The following is a 25,371-nucleotide window of genomic DNA, read 5'->3' on the forward strand; positions in this document are numbered from 1 at the left end:
TCCTGGAGAAGGCGTGGCAGAACTCCTGGCTGTAGCATCATGTGCCCAGGGCTCCTCACATGTTGGCAGATCAGAAGTAAACCAGGGAATGTTAGAGTTTGCTGACTGGGACCCAGTCTATCAGATGGTGCTGCCCACATTCGCATGGTGGGCAGCTCAACCTCCCCAGAAGCAACCTCACAAACACACCTAAAGGTCCCCGGGGTGGTTCCAAGGCCCATCGAGAGGACGAGGATGAACTATTACAGACGTGAGGAACATGCAGCTGCCCAGAGACAGTTTGCTTCTCCCTGGATTCTTACAGGCACGAACACAGGAAAATCATATCAAGTGAGCCTAAAGGGCTCGGGAACTGGCTGAAGCTGGGACTCACAAGGGAGGGAACCTCCCCCATGCTCTCACTGGGCACTCACTCCGGTTTGGGAAGGGGACATGGACCAGATCAGACCTCAGAGAAAAGGCTGGGGCCCTTTGTAGGACAAACGCGGATAAACCCAGGAGAGCGGGAAGGGGTTGGCACTATTGGACTCTCTGGCTTTAATGCAGGCTGCCCTCCGCTTGGGCATGTGGCTATGGCTTCTCCTCCTCGGTCCAGTCAGAGTCCACAGAGCCGACAGCCCTGAGCAATAGCTGGGATCCTGTAAACACACATCATTCATTTGCCTACTTTAAGGGCAGCTTGTAAGTCTTTCTTTGTGTGTGTTTTCATCAAGAAGTAATCTTTACAACCACCAAAAAAAAGTCCAATAACATTTTTCTCCCTTGGCAAACATCCTCCGTATATCAAAGGCTCAAATGCACAGTGTAGAAGCTCACAGGGCCAGGTGCTGGCAGTGGCTTTATAGCAGCCTCCAGGAGCTGTCTGTGGGTCCTGTGGGCCTGCAGAAATCTCATCTGGTTCCCGAAACCGAGATCCCCACTAGCAGAAGGGATTCCTCCTGCCGTTTGCTCATTCTGCCTTTCTTCTGAACCTGCTTCTAAAAGCAGGCACCATGCTGGGCAACAGAGGCACAAATATAAGCCGGTCAGACTGCCTGTACCCAAGGAGTTAGCTGCATTGCACAGACTAAATGCCCTACATCCAGGAACCTATGCAAACACTGTAGAAATCTGAGATGACTATCTCTGTTTCACAGATGAGAAAACTGAGACCCAGAGACGTTTAAGTGGCCTTCCTGTTGACTTGAGGCTTATCGGGGCAGAGAAGATTTTCTTGCATGTTTCCTCAAGGTCTAGAGCTGAGCACTGCCCATTACAGCACAGGCTGGGCCCATGGTAGCCCTGAGGGAAATATCAGCAGAAGTAAGAGAGTGACCTCAAGGACCAGGAAGGACCACAAGGACTGTTTTCAGAAATTGACTCCTAGGCTGCACAGCAGTCACTGGGTTCCAGATGCTTCTCCAAGAAGTCACCTAGAATGGGGGCACCCTTAGTTCCAGCCACTCTTGTTCTTTAAGTGACTCTTCTCCTCTTACCTTTAAATGTCTTATAAGGTAAAGGACAAAGGTACCATCAATGGTGCCACCATTGTGAGTCACACACGATGTACAAGGAGGGGGCTGCATGAGCCCAGTTCTGCTGGACCAGGCTGGACACTCTCTATTGCTGGAATTCCACTCACCTGCTCAGAGCCAGATAACTCTAGAGCGTGCCCGGCAGAAGCCAGCATGGCTGGGTGCAGAGAGAGAAGAGGAGGCCCTCATACTGAGGACACACACAGTCAGGGAAGGCCTGGCCTTTGAACTATCACACCCAGATCTGCTCTCCAAGTACGAAGGCTCCTGGGACACCTTCTGCAATCTGCTCAGATCCACACTAAGGGATACTGGTGGCTTTAGGGTCCTGTTCATCAGTACTGGTGTCAATCTTTCTGCATATTCCTTAGTGAGCTTGGTTCTCCAAGGTACACACAATCACAAGGCCTGGGACAGATGCATCTGTTTCTGTATTGACTTTCCCCTGTATCAGAGTTGACACAGACTTTGACTCACAGCTCTATCCCTAGGACTCACAAGACCTGCTCAGTCCAGTCACAGCTCGGCGAGTGTATTTTAAATAAATGGAAGGATCCATCTCAGTATATAGGGATATGCAATAGAAGTCACTCTCCTTCCAAATGTTCACACACACACACACACACACACACACATATACACACACACACATACACCACACACACACACACACACAACACACACACACACACACCCACACCACACACATACACACACACACACCACACACACACAACACACACACACCACACACACACACACACACACACACCACACACACATATACCACACACACACTACACACCACAGGCACATACACACACCACAACACACACACACACACACACATACACACACACACCACACACACATACATACACCACACACACACACCATACACACACACACCCACACACAACACACACACCATACATACACACACACGCACTATACAACACACACATACATACTATACTATAAACACACACCACACACACACACTCACATACACACATACCATACACACACACACACACACACACACACATACACACACAACACACACACTATACAACACACACATACTATACCATACACACACACACTACACCATACACACACTTACACTATACAACACACACACATACTATACCATACACACACACCACACACACACTACACCACACACACACACACCACATACACATACTATACCATCCATACACACCACACACACGATACACACACATACACATATACACACACAACACACACACTATACAACCACACACATACTATACCATACACACACACAACACACCAAACACCATACAACACACACACATACCATAATACCGCACACACACACACACACACACACACCACACACACACACACTACCACACACACACTATACCACACACACACACACACACACACACACACACACACACACACACACACACACACACACAAGTGCTGCATAAGTCAGAGAATCCCACACAATGTCTGACTGCCCGGATTCCTTCCATGATAAATTTCAGGCAACCAAGATCTGGCTTGCTCTAGGTACAGGCAACTCCACACATGGACTATGCAAGTGACCACCCTTGGCCTTGCCTTCCCAGTGGGCCAAGGACTTATGGGCAGCATGGCCTCTTCCATCACACGTATGGGCACGCTCAGTGTTCCAGGCGACGGCTCTGCCCTGAGCGTGCCAAGCTGGATTTGAGCTCCGACGACCTCTAGATTGGAAGAAGTTCAGTCTGTGCTCTCTACTCCCCCTGCTGCCCCCTCTACTACCCCCATGCCTGGCTAATGACGATGTTTGACCTAACACGCTCACCCCAGCAGCTCCACAAATGCCATTGGAGATCAGTTCTGACACCCGAACGCACTGGGTCCCAGGTTTTAAGTTAAAAGTTATATCCTTGCACATTTCATTTCTTTGCTCGTTCAAAAGCAACAAATGGCTGATATTTCTGGGGCCGCTGGTGCTGAGCCGTAGGACCAGAGTTACTGTCTCTTTGAAAAGGAATGCACTGATTCAATCTGCCCAGATTTGGGGAGTTCAGGATTCCATTAGCCACACCGAGACCCAGAGAGGAGCTCAGCCAGTTCTGGGGCTGAGTGTGGAGTTGAACACAGGGGCGGGAGATGACTGAAGATGTGGTGATAGTGAGAAGGATCCAGACAGAGGCTGATGAACCACAAAGTGAGGACAGTCGGGAGATGGGAAGCTTAAGGGTGAATGCCAGGGGGGTTGGGGATTTAGCTCAGTGGTAGAGCGCTTGCCTAGCAAGCGCAAGGCCCTGGGTTCGGTCCCCAGCTCTGGAAAAAAAAGAAAAAGAAAAAAAAAGGGTGAATGCCAGGGAGAGAGGGAGGGAGGTGGGAAGGAAGGAAGGAAGGAAGGAAGGAGGAAGGGGAAAAAAGAAGAAAGGGAGGGGGTAGGAAGGAAGTGGGGAGGGAGGGAGGGAGGGAGGAAGGAAGGAAGGAAGGAAGGAAGGAAGGAAGGAAGGAAGGAAGGAAGGAAGGAGAGAAGGAAGGAAGCTTCACCGTGTTCAGTAGGCCTAGGTTAGAAGCTGGTACAGAAGACAGGATTCCTTGGTCAAAACGAATCCTGGGAAAGCCTGATGTAGGAGAATCTCAGGGCTCAGCTGGGGATGCTTGGCTCGGGTTCACTTTAACTACCAAGTTCATCTTAGGGGTGAGGCCCCTTCACCTTGCTCCAACTTGGCTTCTGCAATCTTGTCAGACTTGAGGCTGCTCTGCCTGCCTGGAATGTCATCTCACCCAGGGGGCTCACAGGGGCTGTCCAGGGGAGGCCTGATGCAATGCAGAAGCAACAGAGGCGGGCAACATAGCCTGAGGTAGGAACAGAGGGAACGGGTCTCCTTGTTCCTAACCGTGGTTCCCACTGGCCCAGCACCAGACTGGGGGTTCCATTGTGGAGTCCGGCACTTGAGCTGAGGCCTCTTGCTCTGGTGGGATGTAACACCAGACAGCTCTCATCCTCATTTATAAGGACACTAAAAATCCTTCAGTGACCTGCGCGTGGCTCTCGGCATGGTCCATGAATCTATAGGGTCATCTGAATGAATGCATGTGTGCATAGCTCTTGGTATGATCCATGCATCTATAGGTGACCTGTGAATGACTTCTTGGCATGGTCCCATAGGATCCATACATCTATAAGATCATAAAGATTCATGCTACTTTTCCAACACCACACTGCCAGGAAGCAGTAGGACCAGGTTCAAGAGCAGCCACGCACCTTCCGCTGCATCACAAATACACTTTCCTTTAGGAGCTCCTGCATTTCCTTCACTCTGGTGCTCACCTTGTCTCTCCTCTCATGCTGGCTTCCTCTGCCCCTTCTCAGACCTTTGCTGGCTCCCTGGATTCCCATTCTTTGCCCAGCTGGTGAGATGTAAGGCTGGCTATGCCAGGCAGGACTTAAGTCCCCTTCATTGCCTGGGGCTGCTCTTACTGGATCTGGTACCGGGTGCAGAACCAGCAAGTCTACTCAGTGTTTTCCTCCCATGGCATGCTGGAGTGAATGGGAGGCGTTTCACTCCCAGCCGTGAGAGTCTGGGCTACTGAGAGACAGACACTCCCATCCCCTGAGGCAGGTCACAGTATCTAGGGCAGACCTGATCAGGCCTGGGTCCCAGCAGGTCATGGAAAGACTGCAGGTGTAGATCAAATTGAACTCAGCAGATTCCTCCCAGTTCTGGGCAAGGCTTTAAGGCAGCTTGGGGAGTCAGGTACTAAATGTACCCCAGGGAGAGAAACAGGAAGAGGGCCAGAGGCATAAATTAGCTTCAGTGGGAAAGCATGAGCATGTGTATGTGTAGAAGTGTAACTCTTACAAGCTTGTATATCTTGGTTGGCCATGTTGCCTATTTCAGAGTTAGGACACATGTGCTAACAGAGACCCTGGAAGTCATCTGCCAGTGTCCAAAGCCCAGTGCTGCTATGGACGATGTGTGCAGCCTTGGACAATTTCCTTCACCTCTTTGAGCTTCAGGTCAGAGCAATGCCTGACATTCAGCAGTGGTTTCTAAAGGCTCTCGTTCCTTGGAGTCTGTGAGATTCATGGGTCTGCTTGCATCTGGGTACTATGTCTCTTTCCAAACCTGCAAGCTTCTCCGAAGCAGGTTGGCAGATGGAGCGTGTGACTCAGAGCCAGGAGGAACCATCACTATGGTCTGTTTTCTAGCCATGAAAGTGAGGAGGAGTAGCCATGAGGATGATCTGGGAGGACTCCTGGGGAGGACCTGATGAAGTCCTCCTTATGATGAAGTCATAAAACTACCTTGGGAGTAAATCACAGAGGCAGAGTCACATCTGACATGGGTGGTCTTCAGAGATGATCTCAGAGCAAAGCCCTCTCTTAGAATAGGTAAACTGAGGCCTAGAGGCCACAGGCTCCGCCCTCACCCGACTGAGGCCTGGCGAAGAGAAACTGAGGCAGAGTAGAGGAGGATAGAGAGTCTTCCAACTTTCTGGACGGACAGAGAAAAGCTTGGGGATGCACATCCAGACTGGCTAGGAAAGGACTAACCATAGGGCCTTGCACACAGTAGGTGCTCAATTCATGAGAGCTACTTTTTTTTTTTCTTATCTCTGTCCACTCAGCCATTGCCTTGGCTCCTTCATCCCTCTCTTCATGGATGAACATCTGCTGTATACCAGATGCCAGACCCTGGTGCTAAGCCTATGCTTTCTGGAAGCGTCCAGAAAGCCCAATACATACACACGAAGGTACTCTCATCAGCTCTCTTATGGAAGAGGATGGAGGAGTAGAATTTTGACTCGGCCCTCTAAGAGAGTGATTACTGGAACTGAGGTCTGAAGGGAAGGGGGCGGAACTTTTCAAGGCAGAGTTTGGCCTGTGCAGAGGTCAGGAGGTAGAGGCAAAGCTCATTTAGGATCAAAGAAGTAAGATGGCCGACCCAAATGGGCGAAGGAAAGAAACGTTCTAGGAGGTCATCCAAGAGTCTGGACAGGACACTGGGGGCTCAGGAGACAAACTCTGGGGACTCTAACAAACTTTGTTAGGTAAAGTAAGGAAGCAAGGGTGTATGATGTTGAAAGGACCTGGGCCCAGTGTAGTCTGAGCATGTCATAGCCACAGGCCTAAATGAGTGTTCACTTTGCTGCTCCAAACCTCCTGTAGCCTCTGCCCAGCTCAGGCTGCAGCCCTGACTCCCAGCTGCCAGGCTCAGCCCCAGAGCTCTGCATCACCACCCACCTCTTTGTGAGCCTTATCCTCAGGAGTACAGGGCCTTGGCTCCAGCTGCTCTCAGTCACCACCCACAGATATTTGTGGGCACTACGCCCTCGCTGTTCTGTTCCCCGCTCTGGCTGTGCAGGAAGCCCTCGATGCTCTTGGTGGCATCTTAGCAGTTGTCTGTAGCCACTCCAGTCATCTGAGGTCTCCATCCCCAGTTGGGCACCAGGGAAGGTTTGCTCGAGAATGATTATCACTTCCACAAGACTTGCCACCTTCCTTTCTGCCCTATCGCCTGTGTGGGGGAGGGCCTAGGCTGCATGCTCACCTGCCGGCTCTCCTCTGACCTTGTAAGCCTGGTTTTCAATTGTTTACCATATTTTTCTGACTTGAGCCAACGTTAGGCTAGGTACTGGAGACACAGTGAAGACCCAGGGAGACAGATCCCAGGCCTCCTAGAGTTGTCAGCCCCATGAAAACGGACAAAGGATGATTAAGTGACAACAGTACACTGTCACCACACAGTGGATCGGGGTGCCGGGTGATGGCTCTGTTGCTAAAGTGCTTGGCATGCAAGTGTGGGAATCCTAGTTCCTGACCCCAGTATCTACATAAAAAACTGGGTGCATGTGGACCAGTAACCTTAGAATTGGTGAGCTGGAGACAGGCGGACGCCCAGAGCTTGCAGGAGAGCTAGTGTTGCCAAATCAGTGAGCTCCAGGTTTGTGACATTCGATTACATTTTGTCCAAAAGAAAGAGTCATCGAGCAAAACACCTGACCTTTGAGTCTTGCACATACGTGTGCATGTATGGAAACACACACAGACACTCACAGGTATAGTCATAGACACGCACGCATGCACGCATGCACAAACAATATGCCTATAAATCAAAGATATCCATACAAAGGTCCTGAAGAGGGGGGTTAGTTTGGGGTGGAGGTTGAAAATATCACACATACAGAGAGGAACCTGTTGGTGATGCCTGGGAGGGTGTGCAGGGGGCAGGGTGGGGGAGGCTGCGATTACTCTGAGCTGCAAGGGGAGAAAGCTCAGTGTGTGAGGCAGAGAGGCCCAGGAGGGATAACTTGGTTAAGCTGACTGGGAATCCCTTTTAATGGGCTGTCAGGAGCAACAGTGAAAACAGCAGGGCAGTTAATGTGGCATCCAGGTGAGAGGATGGAGCCCGGGGCCAGCCGAGCCAGTGGCAGCAGGATGACTGAGGAAGCAGGCTGGGAGGAGACAGGCAGGACTAAAAGGCAGAGGCCACAGTTTCTGACTCAGGCAGAGGGTCTGTCCACTGAGCTGGGAGCTCATAAGGCTGAGCAGGGTGGGAAGATCTGGAGGACAAGAAAGTTGCCTCTGCTGTCAGCCTACAGCTGCAGGCTTGCGCTCTGAAGCTAACGTCTGCATTCAAGTCTAGGCCTTCCACCTCGCAGCTGTTTACCTTTGAGCAAGTCACCGAATCCTCAATTTTTCAGTTATAAAATGTCGCAGGGGAGGGGTTGTCTATCCTGCAGCCTCTGGTCCTCCAGTAGCTGGAATGAGTTGACCATCCCCACTACAAACCCAGCTTGGTACCCAGAACTTTGCAGGGCCTTGCTGAAGTTCTGTTGAATGACTGAATGGTGGTTGTGCTGGGGAAGTAGATTCTGAGATGTCAGGCAGGACTTGAGGGCAGAATGTATATGGAGGGCCTGAAGACATTCGGCCTGGGGACTGAGATGGCTTAGTAAAGTGCACTTGGACTGGAAAGACTGGGACAGGTGGCACCCTAGAGCTCTATGGCCAAGACTCTTTGTGAGTTCCAGGCCAAGTGTGAGATCTTGTCTCAGGGGAAAAGGGTGGACAGCACCTGAGGAAGGACATCTGGGGCTATCATCTGGGCTTCCACACACATGCAGACACATTTGCTTGCCCACACATGCACTTGCCCACACATGTACTTGAACACACACACACACACACACACACACACACACACACAACATACAAACTCACCCTGGAGAGGCTTCAGGAAAATTTGAGTCTAAGTCCTTGGGGAGCATGGGATAAAGTGAAGAATGGTAGGACCCAGGACCCAAGAAAAATGACTGAAGGTTGGACGTGGCAGAGGCAGGAGGGTACCTGAGGTTCCCACAGCAACCCAGGATCTGTGGAGTCTTTGGGCCTCCCCTTCTGTTTCAGAAGGGTCACCACGCACTGTGACACTGCTCTGCTGCTATCCTCAGGGCGTGGCCTGCCCAGCTGTCTCCCCACCTAGCTCTACCCATCCCACCCCCTCCCCCGGAAGCACCATTCCCACTTCAGGCAACGGAGACCCCCACTGGCTCTGTAGAACGTGATGACAGGATCTGAAGATCACTTTCCAGATCTGGCCTGCGACCGTGTGACCCCTCTCTGAGTGGGAACTTGGTCCCCACTGTGTCCACTGCCTTAGCCTTTCCCTTTCTGCAGCAGAAGGTGAAAGGAGATTGCCATGGTTAAGGCCAAAGTGAGCACCTGTGAAGATGTGAGTCACAACTGCTGTTCCAAGTGGTCAACAACCCCATGACCCTATGACCCCATGACCCCATGACCCCATGACCCCAGATATCTTGGGGCAGCAGCTCTCTGGTTAAGAGAGGAAGGGACCCTGAGGAGAGAGAACACTGTTGTGCACACATTTCCAGTAGCAGAAGGATCATGTCCAGCTTGAGGGCAGAGGGAAATGTTCTGTCCCATAATCAGGGCCGCTAAGAACAGTGAAGTCAGGACTTCTGCGCTCTTGTGTCAGAAGGGAGCAGCCAGGTGGGACTCTGTGATCTCAACCACCGCACGCCATCATGGCGCTCCTTCAGATGAAGACCGAGACACTACGGCAGTGTTAAGTCACCGGGGATCCGTCCGTGGGGGTGCTGACATCCCCACTGAGGGTCAATTCTGAGGTCTGTATTTCTATGCAGCCTTAGTCTACACAAGAGTTTGAGTCCTTAGGCCGTAGTGGGAGGAATCAAAGGAAGCAATGTTGGAATTCTGGAGGCCCCAATGTTTTAATCTTTGAGACCAGAGTCTTGGGTATCTCAGGGTCGCCTCCAACTCTTCCTTTTCCGGGATAATCATGAACTGACCCTCCTGCCTCATGCTAGGATCACAGGTACACACTGCCACTTCCGAGATGCACTGGGATTGAACCCAGGGCTTCCACATGCTTGGCAAGTGCTCCACCACCTACGTCTCCTGGCCTAAGGTTTTTTTGAAAGAAACAAAGCTCTCAAAAGAATTCGTGAGCAGAAGCCCCACGCAAAAGGCGGGTGACACTAATATAACAGCACCGCAGACACACAAATGTGTTCCGTTTGCTTATTATAGAAACTGTCAGTGGAAACAAGACAGTTTGGACAAAGACAGGAGTCTGACGTCAGAGCCCTCACTGCTCTCGGAATCCATCATATTCAAACCAAAGACACACTGTAGCCAAATGCCAAGGCGTTAAGACTGTGCTGGCTAGAGGTAGAAGAAAGGCTGCCTGGAGGCTCCATTCGGAAGGGACCAGGGACTTGGCTGCCACTCTTTCCCCATGGGTACTCATTGCTCTAGACAGCCTTCCTTCCTCATCCATCCCACCCCTCCCTGGGAAGATAGCCTAGAGCCAGGCTTTCAGGGTTTGAGGGATGGGAGAGCGAGAGAGGGAAGCTGTGAACAATTGCTCTCACACAGTGGAGTCCCTAATGCCAGGGGTGCCGGTTAGTGTTTGGGCAGTGGGGGAAGGCAGGAGGAACTGATTTGGGCCAGGGCCTGAGGCGGCCTCAGCTCCTCTGAACAGAGGCAGGCCTTGGCAGCTGGGAGGAAGCTCCTCATCTGTGGGGAGGGCACACTGGCTGACAGGCTGGGGGTGCAAGAGGAAGATCAAAAGACCCAAAGGAGAGCTCTGGGTGCCGCTTGCTCACTGTGTGACACTAGGGAAGTCATTTGTCCTCGCTGGGCTTTGGACAGAAAACAAAGCAAGACTTTTATATTTCAGGAGAATCAACTGGGTGTGAAAGAACCCACACAGTGGACCGGATGTCTTGTGTTTCTCAAGATGGAGGCCAAGGTCCTCAGGCCATCACCTAGGCTTAGTCTGCTGGTACCAACACGTGCTCACAGGAGGCCTGCATCCTCCAAGACACACACCACAGTCTAATCCTAGGCTCTTGGGAAGGCAAACACCATCAACTATTTCTGTATGAGCTGTTCTCGGTCTCCGCCTTTGAGCACGTTAGTCTGGCTGGAACTGCTCATGACTAGGACCAACTGCGCCATTGCCTAGAGTTCCACATGGGCAAAGGGATTCTTCCTTTGCCTTGGTACCTCCATGATCCAACTCAAGCCTAACTCTAAACTGGCATCACCTAGCTCCTTCGTTAACTACTTCTGTTCACTACTGGCTCAGTCCTGGAAGCCTCTGTTCAACTGGAAACAGCGTCCAGAAAAGGCCCACACTCTGTGCATCCAGCCAGCAGTCTTCCTCACCTCTCATTGCTGTCAGGTGTGCCCTCTGTGGGACTCTGCCCTCTGAGAGAAGAGAGAGACCATACAGAACAGCCCTGGCACAGCAGTCCTCAGACAACACTGTGAGGAATGGCCAGTGTCATATGCATGCTACTGCAGAAGGGACCAAGGGCCAAAGAGGCCCAGTACTTTGTGATGAGGTGGTAAGCAAAGCCAGGCTTCATGTCTAGCTCTGTCTGCTCTTGGTGCTTTCCTCTGGATGTCCCGCCTATTCCTTAATCAGGCTCCTGTCACAGTGTCTGCCTCTGTCTGCGGTTTTATTTGCTAACGGCCTTCCCTCCTGCAAGTCTGCACTCCTGGCTTCAGCCCCAAGCCTCTATGCTCTCTTGGCCAGGGCTCTGTCTAGCTCTCTTCTCCAAATGGGACACCTGGAGCATAACACAGGACACTGAGCATGGTTAATAGACTCCCGTCAGTCTCTATGCAAAGCCTCCTTCCCTCCTTGGCCCTGGCTAGGTCGAAAACAGGCACTGCCTGGTTCTGATTTGGCGCCTAAGCTAGGGGAAGAGCATCTCTCCGTGAAATGTTCAGGGTCAGAGAGCCAGGGATGCTCAGAACAGGGCATCCTGGGCAGGAGATTCTAGGGAGGGGTTCCTGAGAGGGGATCTAATTATAAAAGACAAAAACACCCATAGGGTCTAGGCAAGGCAATATCCCCTGTGGGGAAGGCCTGAGAGCTTGTCTGCAAGGTCCCCTGTTCCCAGGCTTGAGGTGTAAAGGATGCTGGTTGGAAGCACAGTTGTGATGAAGGCCCAGGAAGGCAGTGGATGACCTCTGTGCAGAGAGTCTCCATCAAGAACTCAGGAATGCCCAGGGCTTTGACCACAAGGAAGACACCCTTGCATGGTAGACTCTGCAGACACAGGGTCCTGTGTTCAAGTCCTAATGGTTCCACTGTCTGACTCCATGACTCTTGGCCATCCTCTCATCTGTAAAATGGATAATGATGTTACTGTTTTATCAGGATTAAAATTGATGCTATAATTGCCATTTGTCCATTGGCCATTTAGCAATGACACACGAGGCGTGTAATAGCACGCTAAGTAGAATGCTTGCACCAAGTGATGTATCCCTCATGATACACCACAGGTAAATTTACTACCCCTGATGTTTTATAAATAAGGCAGAAATAGAGGTGAGGTGACTTGTCCAAGGTTGCTCTGTTAAGAAGAAGTAATATTGAAATTTGAACCCAAGGAAGTGGGCACTGGAATCCAACCTCTTAATAATCTGTGGAACCTTTGGAAAGGAGCCTGGAGCAGAGAAAACATCATTTAGAGACCTCTCTAATGTAGCTAATCTCCCCTCTCGTGTCCATTACAGCCTCTGTGGATGATCTCAAAGCCTGGCATCCAGCCTGCACCTTTCTCATGGACAAAGGCCTTTAAGTACAACACAGTGCTAGACATTTCTACCTGGTTCTCCTTCACTTCTCCCATGTTCCCCAATGACCCCTTCATCATGTTATCCATTCAGTCAACGCCATCCATCCTGGGTCCTCTATAGAAATGAATGGATGGTGTCAGGGCTCCCCTTTGCCCAAGTCAGAAACCTAGGGTCTCTACTCTCCAGGCAGTCGTCCACTAACTGAATTCACAGATCCCTTCTCACCTTGACTATTGCAGAAGTTTTCTAGATTTGGCCTGGCTTGTCCGGCAACCCTGGAAAGAAAGCACATAACCCAGCAGCCATACGTTAGGAAGAGCTGTTTTGAGGTACTTCCTTCCTGCAGAGCCAAGACCTCATGCTCCAAGTGCATGGAAATATTCTCTTACATCTGCATCCTCGGAAGCAGTAACTAGGCTCATTCAAGCATTCTTCCCAGTCTGTCCGGGGTCCAGCACTCTGCCAAGCACACTTAAGTGTGCTCTGGCTTGAAGAAATGAATGATGGAGTCAGCTATGCTGAAGTCATTCCCAACCACCTGCAGCCAAGGTGCAGTGTGAGCAGTGGCCAGAGCATCAAAGACACAGAAGGGACTGTGACAAAAGGGACTGTGATGAGACTATTGACAGAACATCATGGGCTCAACATGGGGGCGGGGGGTTCAGGCCATAACAGTGCACCCTACAGAGAGACCAAGCTAGACATGGAGAGTCTGGGATGAGTGTGTCTGCCTTAAATGCACATCTACGGAAAGTTGAGGCCTAGCCACGTCCCAGCCTTCAGGTCTCTGCTCAGTGGCTGTCTTCTCAACACTGCCTCTCCTCAGCTCAGCCCTGAGTGCCCCGCTGTTGTTCCTAACCTTGTCTTATCTTGCCTTAGCGCCTGCTTTATTCTTGTTGTTACATTTTTGTTGTTCTGTTTTCCTCATCTCTTGACACCCCTTCAGCCTATCTGCTGCAGCCTCCAGTCTCCAGAGACCTCCGTTCTCAGCGTCTAAGTTCAGTCTTTCCTGTCCCACACCTTAGCGAGAACGCAGTCTGTCTTCCTATGCCTGGCTTATTTCACTCAACACAGTGCCTTCCAGGTCCATGTGTGCTACAGATGGACAAGCACATGGCAAAGTTTGCTTGTTTCTGAGGACGGAATAGTAGCCTATTGTACATATAAGTCTTTCGGTAAATTGTCTCCTGAATCTAGACCTTGGTGTCCATGAGAACAGGAACGCCTTTTCCAGTCCTAGCTGAGGCTTAGCATTTGAATCCATGCCTAAGACGAGGCAGAAAATCAACAGTCTGTTAGCTGCAAACAAAGACTGAAGAGGAGCCAAAGAGCTGACAGGAAGTCGGCCATGTTGCGTCTCAGCCACAACTTGACCCAGCAGTAGTTTCTATCAGTGGGACTGGAAAAATTGGATATCCCCCTTGACCCTGTAACTCTTATAAAAATATGAACTCGAAGTGCGTCTTGGGCTCAAATGGATGTATAAGATAAGATATGCAACTTTTAGAGGAAATAGAAGACGTTACTTATGACTTCAGAAAGCTCGGCCTCCAACTCCGCCTCCAACTCCGCCTCCAACCCCGCCTCCAACTCCGCCTCCAACCCCGCCTCCAACTCCGCCTCCAACCCCGCCTCCAACTCCGCCTCTGCCTCTTCTCTCTCTCCCTATCTCTCTTCTCTCTCCTTCTCCCCATCTCCCATTCTGTCTATCCTCTCCCACCCAAACACACAGGCACACAGCTAAATATAAGTAAGATACATGTATATAATCACACAGCTATTAGGAAAACAAACACCAGGAAACTTGAACTGATGCATCCGAATGGTTGTGAAAAGAAGCCTAGGGAATGCAAATTAAACCCATGGCGAACCATTCCACTCCCAGGTACGAGTGATTAAAACTCAAAAGCCTGGGCAGAGCAGGATTTGAAAAGACAAATCCATTGCATATTGCCGACGAGAACAGAAAATGGTCTAAACACTTTGGAAAATAGTTAAGCAGATGCTTTTTAAAATAGTGAGGCTCAACATACACGACACACAATCACCACCCAATCTATTTAATAATTTCATTTCTAGATATTTACCCAAACGATCATGCTAGGAACAACAACAACAACAACAACAACAACAACACTGAATGTTCCTTCAATAGTGTATTAATTTAAAATAGGCCATACCTCCCTGCACATATATAGCAGATATGCAACTTGGTCTTCATGTGGGTCCTGAACAACTGGAATGGAGGCTATCCCAAAAGCTGTTGCCCGTCTGTGGGATATATATGGTGTTCTTCTAGCTGGGCTGCCCTGTCTGGCCTCAGTGGATGAGGAAGCTCCTAGCTTGAATTGTCAGGGCTCCAGAGACTTGAAGTGCTAAGGTGGAGGTGGGGCAGATACAAAGGGGAACCCATCTGCTCAGAGGAGAAGGTGAGGGAGATGGGGAAAGGGTTGTGGGAAGGGGTGACTCAGAGAGGGGGGCAGTGAGCAGGAAATAAAATGAAAGTAAAAAAATTTAAATGAAAATATAGAATAGGCCATAGAGAATCTATTCACCTGTTGATGGAAATTTGCATAATTTCACGTTTTCGGCTAAGTGGCTATCCCTCATTGGTAGAAAGGAATGAACTACAGATTAAGTACATGGAGGAGTCTCAAAATCCTGACACAGGAAGAAACCAGGCCAGGAAAATAGATCCTGCATGATCATATTGTGCTGCTCTATTCTGTGAAATTGTACAAGAGGCAAATCAAATAAGAACTGAGTTGCCTCGGGCTGGAGGTAGGGGAAGGGGTGAAGGATTTTAAAAAGGGCAGAGAGGACGTCTGAGAGTGATGGAAGTGCCTGTATTTTGCCTGTGTGATTTCTAAGTGAAGGCGATAGCTTGCCAGATTCTCAAATTGCAACACTTAAGGACAGCGCCTTTCAGTGCTGGAGAGATGGTTCAGTTGGTAAAGTGTCTGTCACACAAGCATGAGGACCCGAGTTCAGACACCAGCACCCGGGTCAGCACAGCAGCATATGCCCACAACACCAGCACTGGAATCTGGAGCGGAGGGATGGGGTTGGCAGGGCAGAGGTAGCAACAGGAAGGTCTAGGGCATGCTGGTGGGCTAATCTTGCCGATTCAGTGAGCTCCAGATTCAGTGGGAGGCCTCGCCTCAAAAACAAAAGTAGAAAGTAATAAGGAAACGATGTTGATCTGTAGTCTCCAAATGTACCATGCACACACACCTGTGCACATAGACACATGTGCATGTGCACTTGTGATGGTGTGTGCAAACACACATACACACACACACACACACACACACACACACACACCACGGTACATACTGATGATATCTCTCAATAAGGCAATGAAAAATTTAAGTATCCAATGAAATGATAGCATGGATAGAAGCATAAGATACACAGTAATCAGAGGCCCAAGGATCCATACATGAGCTGTGAATTCACTCCTGGGAATGGAGTTAGAGCCAATTAAATAGTTATTTAATCTGAATTAATGTGGATTCACTCCATTTAAGGTGATGAGAGTCTTGAAGGAAGCGCACATTACTCTCTTGCCTTCCAGCCCTGCATACCACTCTCCCCGTGGGATTGCCTCTGCATCCCTTCCAGTATTCCTGCATGGCCTTCCTCACTGTGGGGAGGGGCAGGAAGTGGGGTGATCTCCTCCCTCTCAGAGCACTCACCCTCCATGCCTGCTACCCCCAACAGCAGTCAACGACCAGCTCTGCCAAGGCCCTTGACCTCTCTGCACCATACCCCCTAAAATCCAAATACATGGGCATTTACTGGGGTTACCATTTTAATCAGTCAGAGCTGATCTGAGTCCACCTGGTATCTCTGTCTTGTCCCATTGTGGTTGCTAAATAAACACAGGTTTTCAGTTCTACAATGAAGGGTTGTTTAGTACCAGTAAGTGTTGAGGGGGCACAGCTATGCTGGAATCATGTGGGACACATTTACAACTAAAGAGTATTAGAACTTCAAATTTATCTAAGTGTTTTCCATGTCGATTTGGGAAAGCTGACAATCCCATTCCAGATGGCCCCTGAGCCACTACCCTTGAATTGTCAGGGTTCCAGAGACCACTAGAAACCACCTTCTTTGCAGCATTAACTTCTTGGTGAACTTGGCAAGTCTTTCAATGTCATCTACTGCGAAGAGCAGAACAAAGACGACGGGGTTTGGAACCCAGCAAGGGCTACCATCACAGACCCACCCTACCATCACCATCACCACCATCACTACCACCCACCACCACCACCCACCATCACCACCACCATCACCATCATCACCACCCATCACCAACACCATCACCACACCACCATCACCACCATCACCACACCATCACCACCATCACCATCACCATCACCACCACCATCACCATCACCACCATCACCACCACCACCATCACCACCAATATCACCAACCATCACTATCACCACCACCACCATCACCATCACCACCACCACCATCACTATCACCACCACCACCATCACCATCACCACCACCACCATCACCACCACCATCACCACCACCACTACCACCACCACCACCACCACCACCACCACCACCACCACCACCACCACCGCCACCACCAGCATCACCACTACTGCCTTAGCCAGCTCTGTAGCCACATGGGACTGGCCTTGTACCTCCATATGTCTCTAGTTCCATAGCTGTGTGAACGAAAGGCCTGAGAAGACAGCCTCAACCCCTTACAGACTAAAGGTAAACTTGTCTGAATGGATCCTGGGAGTCAATGAACCCTTCTAGCCCGAGGAACCCAGAGCAAATATTTAAAATTTACGTTTTACATTCAGCCTTCTCTAAAGTATGTCTCAAAGAAAATTTAAATACAAGTTACAGAGTAGAAGGGGGAAAAAATCCTCATAATACCCAGAGCAGGGGAAGCAATGATACTCCGGTCAATAACAAAAAGACAAATAAACAGAATAAACGAGCGGGGGCATGAACAGGTAACTCACTTGAAGGCGAAAACAAAACCAAGTGATAAGCATATGAAAAGACGAACCTCATTAATAATCAGGAAAATGCAAATCGAAACAACAATGAGAAAGCAATATTTGACAATCAGTTTGGCAGAGGGAGAAAAAATGAAGGCAGATAAAATCCAGGAATGGAGGAGGGAGGAGGGAAGCAGCCTGGGTGGTGTAAGTTAGAATGGCTTTGGAGACGGAGGCTGTATGTGTAGGCATACGTAGGCTTGTACAGGCGTGTGTGTACATGTGCGTGTACAGGCCAAAGGTCAATGATGGCTAGTTTCCCTGATCACTTTTTGTCTTATTTTTGAGGCAAGGTCTCTCTCTAACTCTGCAAACCTAGCTGGCCAGCAAGTTCTAGTGATCTTCCTGACTCTGCCTCCCCAAAGTTGGGATTATAGGCATTCGTCATTGCATCTTGCTTTTACATAGACACTAGGGTCGAATCAGGCATTTTACTGACCACTCCATCTTTTTAACTTTAATGATGGCTTCCCCCAGACTAGCGGTTCTCAACTTGTGAGTTGCAACTCCTTAAGGGGGCATCTAACTACCCTTTCACAAGGGCCACACACCATATACCCTGCATATCAGATATTTACATTACAATTCATAACAGCAGTAAATTTCAGTTATGAAGTAGCAGCAGAATAATTTTATGGTTGGGAGTCACCACAACATGAGAAATTGAGTTAAAGGGTTGCAGCCTTAGGAAGGTTGAGAACCCCTGCTGCAGATAACTCCTCTCCTCCATATCCGTTTAATAGATGTCCTCACATAAGCTTGCCTGTCCACCATCGCGGCTCTTCAGACAGCTAGAACCTTCTTCAGTGCCCACAAATAACACAGTCTGAGAACTTACACCACAGAGACTTAGTAACCCAGAGAGCTCCAAACGCAGCCCAAACAGACCGAGAGTTCTAGGGACATAGGATGTCAACAGAGTTAGATTCAGAACAGCACATTATCCCATTTATGCAAATCAGAGAGAAATGATGTCAACATTTTTCCGTGTTCCTCCATCTATATCCTCATCTTGATATTTCCACATCTGTCTCCTTAGATGGAGAGAAAGAGATCTAGAGGGCTTCACACTAAACCATGAGCCCCGAGAATCCCTGCAACATCATTGGAGGAAAAAAAAATGGCTAAAGCTGGGGTGGTGGGAGCTAACTTATTAGATGGTTGTACCATTTGACAGTTTGACATTTTCCTTTATCACTTACAAACTTGCCTTCTATATTTGTGATGGGCCATCAATACTGTCTCTCCCGGCTTCCCTCCTTGTCTCCCATAGCACCCGTTACCTCTGGTTGCTTCCTCTCTTTGAAGCTCTTACCTCCTTGACAACTTGGCTTCCTCAGTCCACACACCTTTTTTTGGCTCTTCTCTTCCAGTGAGCCAGCCCTCCTACCTACCCAGCCTCCCTTCACTTAATCCCTTCACTAATTCCATTTCTTCCAGGTGTCATCTCGTTTCGTTCTTACTAACAAGAGCATCTTAAAGAATACTTCCTGGACTGGCAAGATGGTTTGGTGTGTAAAAATGCTCACCACCAAGGTCAACTGGTGACCTGAGTTTGATTCCCAAGAACCCACTTAGCAAAAGGAGACTATTGACTCTGGCAAGCTAACCTAGCCTATGACCTACACACATGCGCTGTGGCCTGCATCATGTTGCACACATATATGCACACACTGCTTAATTAATGATCTACTGAACTACTTGCCATCTAGTTTTTTAAATACTTCCAACTACGTGAAAGAAACACTTCTGTGCATGTTTCCATTCTGCTGCCCCATAAATGTGTCTTTCCCTTGCTCTGAACTCCCTAAGCCCCTGAACAATACTGGGTACTACTCCTTCTAGGGCCAGTGCCACCCTCCTCCACCCACTTCTTGCATCCGGACTCCCTTCATTCCGTGCATGGCTTAAAGGCTATTCCTCCCGGGAAACATAACCTCTTATGCTATTAAGTTCTATGTTCCCCTTGATGTCTAACTCATAACCAGGAGGGTTGGTGTCACCCTTTGAATATTTAATGCTCCCTTGTGGGCTTAATTTCAGATGCTCTGTCTCTAGATGCTAGTATTATTTTGAGATATTCTGGAAATTTTGTGAGGTGAGACCTGCATGGAGGATATTGTTCACCAGGGGCCTGTTCTTAAATGTCTCTCCCCACTTCCCTTCTTAGCTTATCCTTCCTGGTCCATGTGATGACCAACCTCTAGCACACGTTCCTGTAAATATCATCTGGTACGCACCACCATGCTTTCCTGACATGATGGAATAAAACCTTCTGAAACCGTGGGTCATACTGAGGGATAATATCTCTACTGGATACCTCAGGCTAGCAAATAAAATCCCAGCACTGGGACTGGGTTACTTTTTTGTAGTTGTTGGCCGGTAGGACTGTAGAGACACCCAAACATTATAGGTTATTGTCACTGCGTTTGGTTACCCTCCAGAACTTGATGGTAAGATAGTGATGCTGAAGGCACAGCACATTTGAGTCATAAAACATGGAGAAATCAAGTTGGCACTAACCTTGGAGAGTCAAACCTACTGACTAGCTTCCATAGTGCTGGAAGGCACTATCTACACTGAGGAGGGAGAAAGGTTACTATCGACCTTACTTAGCTGGACCCTGACTGCTACGAGAAAGACTGGCAAAGGAAGGCCACTGCTGTAAGAGTGTCATGAATGTTACCAGAGTAACCAATCACTTTCTGATTCAACTTAAGGCCTGCCCTATGAGATGGAAGCCACGTCTGGTAACAAGGTAGGTCGTAGACTCTGGTGGAGAAGCAACTGGTGTTAGTTTGCTAGATAGATACGGCATTTGAAAACAGCCAAGGAAGTAATACTATATCCATGGCTTAATGCGTATCTCGGCCCTTGTCAGAAAAACTGCCTGTGGTCAACGGCGATTAAAACAGAGATCCACAGTGGTCAGTGTGCAGATTATAAGAGACTCCAGAGGGCTGATGACCAAATGAGACATCTATAGTATGCCTTACCTCCCAAGGGTCGTCGAGGATCACTGCAGAAGACGAGGCAGAGTCTAAGAGCCAGAGGCTGTAGATGACTACAATAAAATGTTTTCAGCACATCAAGGCAGCTGTGCATACAGACTTAGAACAGTTGTGATGGCGGCCTCAAGACATGAGCTCAAGCCAGACAAAATCATAGCTTGGAGTTTTCGAGTAGGTCAGGAATCCCCAGCCCTAGCTGAGGTTCTGTTGGCAACTGATAGCTTCTGGGAGGAGGACAGTCAATATTTAACGGTGTGACTCCTAGTTAGCTGACCACACCCCCAGTTATATTCCTCCCACTCAAGAGCATATACACTAGCTTTTGATGGGTTTAAAGGAAACAAGAGGAAAACACGTAGATAAGCGGGCAGAGGAGTTGTGGGTAGGAATAGGGATATGATCGAAATATGGTGTATGAAGATCTCAAAAAATTCTCAAAAATAGTATCTAGAATGGGAATTTCCTCAACTCAGGCTTTTATTTTAAGTGCCGTGGTCACATCAGTGCAAGCGTCTCTCGCTCCCTGGGTTCATCAACACACATCCGGCTCTGAGGACATTCCCGGTTCCCATGCCTTTGCTGAAGAAATCAAGGGGCTCTGGGTCCAGAAAGGGGAGTTGTGAGATGAGACAACGGAAGTAAGGGGCTGGTGCATTCCTTAGGGAACTAGGGGAGAGATAACCGGAAAAGGAGGAGACAGTGAAGGAATATGTAAAGGGGTGCTAGATTGGGTACCCCTATTTGGAGGTACACTCAATAGTACCCCATGAGCCTACAGAGCAGAGATGTGTTGTACAGTATGGCGGTGGGGCTGCTGGTAGGGAGGATGGGGGAGGAGGCTGCACTTCACTGAGCCATCACTGTTTCCTTTGTCCCCTTGGTGGGCTCCCACTCTCCAGGGTTGGCTCAGAATTCACCACCTTCCACTAGACTGGCTCTCCCAATGCTACACTCAAAGTACCTTGGGTAGCTTCTCCCTGATCCTATCTCCAGTTGAATGTACAGGCATTTAAAGATTCTATAAGGAAATTTGCTCCTTGAAAGAACAAGGGAAGGACAACACCTGTTCTTGTTGGTCTTTTTTTTTTCTTTCATTATATTTCCAGATCCCAATCCAGTTCGTAATTCACAGTAGATATTCTTTAAATATTCACCCAAGACAGAATTTAGTTAGCTGTTAGTTTAGATTCCTGCCACCCTGGAGCCCTTCCCTGAAGTCGTTTCCACTTCTCCAATGCTCACGGACTTAGAAGTCTAATCTTGTTGGCTTTCTCCACAGACCAGCTGCTTTTACAGAACTAACAAATATTTTCATGAGGTTCCCTCAGTCCCACACCCAAGAGGCATCTGGTAAATGCACATCTCATCGATAAAGAACTTTCTGAGAATCATCTGAGCAACTTTCCATGAGGATCATGGTAGGCTGTGCTCTTCAGACCTCTTTCAAGATAACTACCCCATGGTGCAATCGCGTGTGAAGTCTGGATTTATCCCGATTAGAACCATCCATTTATACTCACAATGGCAAGAGTATGTGTGGTCTCCAACAGAGACTGCCAGTAGGCTGCTTCAGGCAGGGCCTGGTGGCTTCAGGGCTGTGTTCCGGACCATCAAACCTTTGGACTCTATTTCTTGCCAGCTCAACAGTATAGGACCTGGAGCCACTGCCTGCCTGGCCCCCTGCCTAGGGGAGTCTGGCTCTCTGACTGGCCTCCCGATCAAAAGGTCTGTGAGGAGCCTTGGCAGCCTCTACAGCTCTTATGTCCAGCTTGGCTCTGAGGAAGCAGAGATCATACAACTGTCTTGCTAGTTGTCCCTGTCCATCCTGAATCATCCACTAACGATTTTATTCACAGTCAGTTTCCAATCTCAACAGGGCCTGATTATATCTTTGCTCGTTTTTTTCACCAGGGAAAGAAAATCACTTCTTGCAATGAGGAAACACCATACTTTAGGAATTGCAAAGTCCACACGGGTTCATACTTGTGAGTTATAGCAGGGGTATATCTACATTTCCCTGTCAGGGTGTACCATGCAGGTGGTTCCCAAGGACTGACCCCAACCACATGACCCATATACAAAGATACCCAAGGACGGGTGCCTCCCTCGGTGAGGTCAGCTGGAGTGATGTGGTGAAAATCATGATTGACAACTGAAGAATGAACATCCAACAGGAAGAAAATATGCCCAGCGATGAATGTCCTAATGGGAGTCAGGGCGCCTCTGCATGTTACGGCATAAGGGAAAAGCATCCAAATGACTCAGGAAGATAAGCAGAGGACATGAACAGAAATCCACAGGCTGGGAAACCGAAATAAGCGTGGCCATCAGCACATATGTAACTGCCATCCCCCCCTCCCCCATAACCTTGGCTCTCCTTGCCACCCTTTCAACCTGTCTCAATCTGGGACACACGCAGAGGACGTGCCGAGGGGTGAAGAGAAGCCATGTTCTGTGGAGCTTGGAGTCTCGCTGCCTGGCTCTCCCACGAAAACCTCTCTGCCCACAGGCCCTGGCACAGGTGTCCGGACTCTGTGTCTGTCAGCTGTCGGAGTGCAGCACGCTGAGAACCGACAGAATGTCTTGGCTGCAGAACCTGGTCATCCCGGGGGCTGCTGGGAGCTGGGAGCCATGAAGGCTGAGCCGAGTCCCAGGAGGAGAACCCGAGAGCTTAAAGTAACCAGAAGGAAAGTATCACCCAGACAGGGCTCCCTCTTCAGGAAAGGGAACAGGAGCCCCCAAAGGACCATCTCCATGTGAGACAGGCTTGCGTTTGTCTTCTGGATCATCCAATTAGAGATGTCGCGGGAGCAATTTAATGGAACTTGATGGGGACGCTGAAATTGATTCTGTGATCCAGGGAGGAAAGGGAACATAGGGAAGGAGAGAGGAAGAGAGGGAAGGAGGGGGAGAGAAAGGGGCAGGGAGGGACAGAGGGAAAGGGTAGGAAGTTGAGAGGTGAAGAAGGAAGGAGGGAGGGGGAGGGGTGGCTGGGAGGGAGGTGCTGGTAGCATTTGTGCATGGTCCCTTGCAGTTACCACCTCACTGATTCCACAGAACACCTTTGAAGGAGCGATCATCTGCACAAACACTGTTCAAACCACTTCCCCACAGTTATGCTGTTGTTGAGCAATGGTGCCAGGGTCTATGTTTCGAAGACTCTGTCCACCTGTGTGTGTGTCTCCGAAGACTGGCGTGGGAGCGGGTCTTGATCCTAAGTACCAGGGACCCATGAGCAGACCCTGGCTAGCTTTCCTTTTTGTAATCCCTGTTCTGGAATCTCAGAGAGCTGGCCAGGCCTAATGGGAAAGACTTGAAGGGCTGCCCACCTGCAGGTTTAGACCCCTTGAGGGAAGCCGGGTCATGGCCTGTCACTCAAAGATGAGTCCCAGCTGAGGTAAGGTTCCTTCGCATCCCCAATGGGCCCCTCTATGTCCTTAGTAACGGCATTATTATTCCCTCTCTGAGTCTAGGCTGATTAATCTAATTTGCACATGTGAACGAGAAGCTGCTCTGATCCGTTTAATATGTTGGGACCGCATCCCAGCTCATTTGTATGGTGGGGACGGCCAACGGAGGTGGCTCCTGTCCCCTGCCTGCCTCCCTCCCGTGTCCTGCCTCCTACCAGGCAAATTCTCGCTGAGCAGGCAAATGGTGATCCATGCTGCTGCTTTTAAGTCTTAAACCCATTAGGAGTGTATTAGCAGACGTGCTGAGAGCTCATTTGAGTAATAAAAATCTTTTTTGTGCATAGTTAATAAAACAGAAGAAAGAAAAGCAAAATGGAGAGGTGGAAGGAAAAGGGAGGCTGGGCGGCCATAGTGCTTAGGACGGCAGGCTGAGGTGTGGCTGCGTATTTGCCTGAATGGGCTTCCTTGGCCTTGGCTATGTGACAGGTGATGGGAAGAAAATCGAGTGACAACCTGAAAGACGTTTGCATTTCTAGCAGTGTCCATAGCTCAGCTGCAACTTAGGAAGATAGGAGACACATGCCATGGGCCCCTGAGATGACGCTCAGGAGCCCCCAGCTCATCTGCATGTAAAATGGCCAGTTTTCAGTGTGACCAGTTGTGGCCACATGCCCGGAAGTCAGTTAACTGGTCCAGGTGACCCTCCATCTATATGCCTGCACTAGCCTTGCCGTTGTTCCTTCTCTAGGCTGTAGACTCCTTCCAAGCCTAGTACAGCTCAGATCTACCTCTCTGCCCTTCTGTCAGGTAGCCTCTGCTGGCTCAGGCGAAGGAGTTCAGGGCTCTGATGGGCACTTGGAAGATGGGCTATACAATAGTTATCCAATATACAATGAAGATGTAAGACCTCTTGTTCAAGCATGGAGAAAAACTTAAATAGAACCAGAGGAGACCACTGAACTAGCGCTGGGGAGTTCTGATGCACAGCACAAGTCACATGCCCATGAATCTATCTGCAGGTACATGTGAGACATTCGACTATTAGCCAATTTTGTGCGGGTGCTTCCGACGCGTTGATCCACGGTTTAAGAAAGTTAAAGCCTACAGGTGTCACGCAGCTGACTTAACGAACACATTGAAGAAGGGGCTTTGGAAGGTCCTCCCCAGCACCCAGCCCCTTTGATGCTTCCTCTGGCTACTGCTGACCCCAGATGTTACAGTTTCCCCTAACAGCCCATTAAG

The 25,371-nt window shown here is 49.4% G+C and overlaps 1 protein-coding gene across 1 annotated transcript in view; it reads right to left on the bottom strand.

Annotated features, from left to right (window-relative positions):
• Window positions 1–25,371, bottom strand: part of Csmd2 (CUB and Sushi multiple domains 2) — a 569,599-nt gene that overhangs the window by 388,934 nt on the left and 155,294 nt on the right. The window lies entirely within an intron of this gene.

This window comes from Rattus rattus, chromosome 1 (assembly GCF_011064425.1).
Source record: "Rattus rattus isolate New Zealand chromosome 1, Rrattus_CSIRO_v1, whole genome shotgun sequence".
Lineage (NCBI taxonomy): Eukaryota > Metazoa > Chordata > Mammalia > Rodentia > Muridae > Rattus > Rattus rattus.